This window comes from Theropithecus gelada, chromosome 4 (genome assembly GCF_003255815.1).
Source record: "Theropithecus gelada isolate Dixy chromosome 4, Tgel_1.0, whole genome shotgun sequence".
NCBI classification, from domain to species: domain Eukaryota; kingdom Metazoa; phylum Chordata; class Mammalia; order Primates; family Cercopithecidae; genus Theropithecus; species Theropithecus gelada.
Genome location: NC_037671.1, coordinates 127,325,451 through 127,331,429, shown reverse-complemented (window position 1 = coordinate 127,331,429; position 5,979 = coordinate 127,325,451).

Here is a 5,979-nt window from a genome sequence, read left to right as displayed (position 1 = left end):
GCTGGCCTCTCCTTGTAAGAGGGAGCATGCGAGTAAGCAAGTGTGTGAACTGGAGAAAATGAATTCTGGAACCAGTTGGTCACTCCTCTCTGGTGGAAGCAGGCTCTTTGTGGGTCCTGCAGCAGGGTCCAAGCCCCTGCCCTCTTGGCACCTGAGTTCTTGTCTAGTGTCCAGGAAGAATCAGGTCACATGAACGGATTGAAGTGTAATGTATGCAGAGGATTTTATTGGGCAGTGGAAGTGATTCTCAGTGAGAAGGGAGTTGGAAAGGGGATGGTGTGGGAAGAAGGTGATCTTTCCCCAAAGCTGCACCATCTAAAGTTGGCCGCATCTATCCATTGTCTCTGATGCTCAGCTGCTTCTGTTCCCACCACTCAGCTCCTTGTATTCCTGACACTCAGATGCTTTTATCCCCAATGCTCAGCTGCTTGTGTTACTTTGCCAGCTGAAGTCTTTTTATGGGCACAGGATAGGGGCGTGGCAGGCCAGAAAGGCCGCATTTGGATGGAAAAATGGGGTCAGTTCTTTTCACTTAGGGCTATGGTTCCAGGCTGAAGGGTGGGGTTTAGCCAGGAGCTCAGCTGTTCTGTATCAGAAACAGTTGTTTGGATGCTTCCAGGAAGGGCCTTCTAGGTTTTGTTCCTGGGAAAGAGCCACAATGAGCGTTCTGCTTAGTGTTTGCCACTCTACTTGTAGAGCATAAAAATCCTTCCAAGGGAATATGGGACTACTTTTGCTTCATCTCTCCTCCAGACCCTAGCTTCCTGAAAGACACTGAAGGCTATGTCCAGTGCGTGAGAGTGTTCTTTTTAGGCTCTCTTCTAATCTGATTTTGAATCATCATCCTTCTTGGTTTTTTTTCAACATGCCTGCCACTAACTCCTGGAGTAGGGGTCAGCAAACTACAGCCTTTGGCCCAAATTCTGACTTCTGTCTATCTTTGTATAGCCCACAAGCTAAGCGTGATTTTTGCATTTGCTAATGGTTAACGCAAAATTAAATGGTGAATAATGTATCACACATGAAAATGATATAAAATTCAAATTTCAGAGTCCATCCACAAAATTCTGTGGAAGCACAGCCATGCTCATCTGTTTAGGCTTTGTCTGTGGCTCCTTACCTGTTGTAATGGCAGTCGAGTAATTATCAATGAGATGATGTGGCCCATAGTAGCTAACATCCTTCCTATCAGGCCCTTTCAGAAAAAGTTTGCCAAACTCTGTCCTAGAATATTACCCGAACACAGATTTGGGGACTTTATATTATTTCAGGCAAGTCCCTTAGGACATTAAAGGTTTGGCCTTTAGAACCAAGAGTTCCCTAATGAGCCAACTAGAGATTGTGTTTGCACACAGATCTAGACCTCCAAATTCTCCTAATAGAAGTACCTCTACTGTAATGTCCTCACACACCACTGCACCTCTCCCCTTAACCTCATCAGGTAGGTGGTTGTGGCTCAGCAGCCAGCACCAGCCAAAAAGTGTATTCAGCACTAACAGTTGTGTCTTCTTGTGATAGCTTATTAAACCTTCAGTGCTTTGGTTTCTCCATCCATAAAATGAATTCTTGAAATAAATGGTGTCTGTGTTTTTTCTTCTTCCAATATTCCAATTTTATGATTGTACTGACCATGAAAAACAACTTTTAAAATTTAAAATTTCAAACCAGTTGTTGAGTTCAAGTTGGAAACATTTGATAGAAAAAGATAATTTTGTCTCAGTTAAGCATCTCATACTGTGATAATTGTGTTTTATTTCTAAAATACCCCTTTCATTCCAAACTGCCTGGAGCACTTCGGCATGAAACATTAGTCTCTGGGAAAGTCCACCAGCCTGAAACCCAACGTAGCTTATATCAGAGCCTCATAAGCTTGCCCCTCAATGATTTTATACCTCCCTCACTGATAATGCTTTCTATAGAGGATAAGTGATACAATTGAACTTGTTCACATACACAGTCTGCTCCCTAACTCCATTAAGCCAAAATTTGTATTCTACTTTCTAACTTAGTTAAAATATGTAGCAAATTTAGCAATGCTATTTTGGTTAATTGCCCTAATCCAGGGAACACTGGCAGCTCCTCTGGGTCACCAGAGAAGTCTCCTTTGCATTGTAAATGTTTTTTTCCTAACTGAAAATGCACAGTTTCATTGGACATTCAAGTTGTACCAGGCTACCTGTGGATTTTAAATGTAGTAATCTACTACTGCTATATTTTAAAGGACAGTGTTGAGTCATCCTTTAACACATTGTCACCTGCAAGTTGTTCCTTTGCTTTACTTAAGAGCCCTTGCTGAAAATATACTTGTATGAGCAATTATCAGGGTCTTTTCTGGTTCAGCAAGTGGTCTTTCTACTGTAGATTATACTTTCCAATAGACTGGCTGTGCCTTATTTTCTCTCTTGTTTGTAACCAAAAGTTGGCTTAGTCATTCAGATCTTCCTTTGTTGATTAGCTGTAGATGTATTGATTCCTCTTGAATTATTCAAATGGGTTTTCTTTTTTGTATAAAGCACACCAATAGTAGGAAAGTTCAGTTCAACATCAAAGACCTACTGCTGCCCCTTTAAGGACACTCTCTTTAGGATCCCTGTATTCACTCTTCTCTGCAGGTGTGGCTGCACCTGCACCTTAATTGTTCAGAGTACTTGGGTGACTATTTTCAATGTGCACTCTAGGAAAAGCAATTGCACCACCAACCTTGATAATGTCTCCCATGATTTTATAATCCTTGCAACAAGGGAAAGTTTAGTTTTTTCTACACATTTAGTTAAAGACAACATTTTGTTTTCTTACTCTATACAAATTGTATCTAGAAAACTGGGCAACATCATGGTTTTTATAAGACAGATATGACTTGAACCGCTCCCAATCAAAGTTATTTACTCAGTTAAGCAACAAATGCAGAATAAATATTGATTGTTTCTATGCATTTCTCTTAGGCATTATTTGAAGAACAGTTATACTTGATAGTCATTATAGAAAATCTAAAAACGCATACAACCTTTCTCACTGTTGACAATTAAGGCAGAATGGCTTTGAATGGCCAGACATCTGCTCTGTGCTGTTTTTACTTTACTTTCATTTCCTGGAAATTCACTTACAACATCTCTGTTAAATCCCTAAGAAATGGTCCCTTAGTCATAAGTATGGCTCCTCTGTAAACAAGACGCAGGTGGAATTGATGAAGAATTCCTGTTTTCCCATCTGCTGTATAAATTTAAGATTTTAAAGGTTTGATATGGAGAATGCAGAGCTCTCTATGGGCCACTTGGAATTAAAATGGCATTATAAGGAATTCAGACAAAGAACTAGGGCTCAAATCTTTCCTGTTAAAAGTATCTCAACTGAAATCTACTTGTTCACTTACTGCTGTCTCCTTACATTTATCATGTGAGTTGTTAGGAACTTGGAATGGGATTACTGTGGAAAGAGTGGAGGAAACTGACTTGAAACTTTTTCTGAAATTCTTTCTTCCATTTAGATGTGGACCTGGTAGCCTGTGGAGCTAATGACATTATTTAAAGTCCACTAAAGAAAGCTCTATACTTGCCCCAGATTACAAAAATTTCTATGGCATAATGCAGGGAAGGGAGCCCACACAGAACCCAGTAAACTTCCTACATCAAAGAGAGGGAACCAAGATCCAGAGAGACCAAGAAGGCTAGAGTTTTCAGAACAAGAAACAGGAAAGAAAAGGGTTGTACAGAGAAGGAATCAGCACATGTGTGGGATAAAACTGCTCAAGGCCCAATAAAAATCTGTAAAAGGATTAGCGGGAATAGTAACTGGTGCTCACACAAGGCTGGGAATAGTGCCTCTTTCCACCTGCCATGGAAAATTCATCATTTACATGGCTTGAATAAAGTGCTAGGGTCTTGTGTTAGAAGAGGGATGTGACTAGCCCTAGACTAAACTTTGCTCTGATCTTACTAAACAAATCTTAAAGGCAAGATCCAAAAGAAGAAAACAATTCTTAAAAGAGTTATATTTCATATGTTCAAAAAGTTAGAGACATAGTAGATACAAAGATACAAAGATACAAAGACATAGTAGATACAAAGATCAAAATTGAAGCTCCAGAAATAAAAACTACAATGTGTAAGGTGAAAAACACACTGAATGAGATTAACTGGAGATTAGATGAAAAATAATTTTCAAAATATATGCAAAGCATCAGTGAGCTGTGGGACAATTTTGAAGAAAATATGTAAGTGAAATTTGACTCTTCAAAGGGAAAGGAGACAGAAAAATTATTTAAAGAATTGATAGTGGTAAAAATTTCAAAATTTGAGCCACAAAGTTACACATAAAAGACAAAAAAAAAAAAAAATCATGGTAATACTATCACTAAGCAAAGTAAAACTTGAGAGATGACATTAACACCAGAAAAATATTTAATAACAAAAAATTACCAATGAGAAAGAAGTATTTCAAAATGATACAAGGATCAATTCATTAAGAATATGTAACAATCCGAAACTTCTTAGCCTCTATTTAATCTACTTTTGCATCTTCAAAATACATGAAGAAAAATATGGTAGAACTGTGAGGGAAATGTTCAAATTGATGATTCTATTTAGGGACTTCAGTATGTCTCTCAATAATTGATAGAACATGTAGACAAAACATCAGAAAGAATACAGAAGAAATGAACAAGACTATCAACCTAATTGATAATTAATATTTATAGAACTCAACTGAAAAACAGTAGAATACACTTTTTTTTCAAGTGCTTGTTCACCAAGATATGTAATATTCTTGGCCATAAATCAGATTACAATACAATTTAAAAGAATTCAAGTGATACAGATTATTTTCTCTGACTGCAATGGAGTTAAATTAGAAATAAATCACCAAGGAATCTCTCAAAAATGATCAAATATTTGGAAATTAAAAAATACACTTTTAAATGACTTATGATCTAAGAAGAAATCAAAAAGGAAATAAAAAATAGTTTATATTGAATGAAAATATAAACATGGTATAAGAAAATTTGTGGCATTCCAGTAAAGCTGGGCTTATGCTAAAAGTTATAGCATGAGATACCTATATTAGAAAAAAAGCAGTGTCAGATCAATAACTTCAGCTCCCACTCTCAAAAACTAGAAAAAAGGGCAGATTAAATACAACATAAGCAGAGGAAAGGAAATAATAAAGATAACAGCAATGATAAATGAAATACCAAACAGAAACATAATAGAGAAAATCAATGAAACCTAAAGGTGGTTCTTTGAGAAAATCAATACAATTGATAAACCTCTAGCCAGAGTGGTCACCAGAAAAAAAAGAGAAGACACAAATTGCCAATACCAGGAATAAGAGAGATTCTAAAAATACTAAATGGATAGTAAAATATCATAAACACATTTATTTCAATAAATTTGAAAATTTGGATGTAATAAATTTCTTCAAGTACATACATTACCCAATTTCACCCCTTAAGAAATAAATTGTTCAGATAGCTATATAGATTGAAGAAATTAAATCTGTAGTTAAAACCATTTTCCCAAGGAAACTTACAGGCACAGATGGCTTCATGGGTAAATTCAATCAAATATTTAAAGAAGAAATAATACTAAATCTGCATACATTTTTCCAGAAAATTGATGAGGAAAGAATATTTCCAACTTATTCTATGCAACCTGCAGTGTCCTAATATGAAAACTAGGACAAAAATATTACAAAAGAAGAAAAATATAGACCCGTCTTTCTTATGAACATATGATGTAAACGTTTGAACAGCATTTTGGTGAATTAAGTCATGCAATATTTAGAAAGAATGACTTATCACCAAGTGGGATTCATTCCAGAATGCAAGGATACTTTACCATTCCAAAATCAACCAATTTAATTTCGCCATATGTATCAGTTTTCTAATGTTGCATAACACATTACCACACATTTAGCCATTTAAACCAACACCCATTTATTAGTATATATTCTGTAGGTCAGAAGTTCAGTGTGATGTAGCTGAGT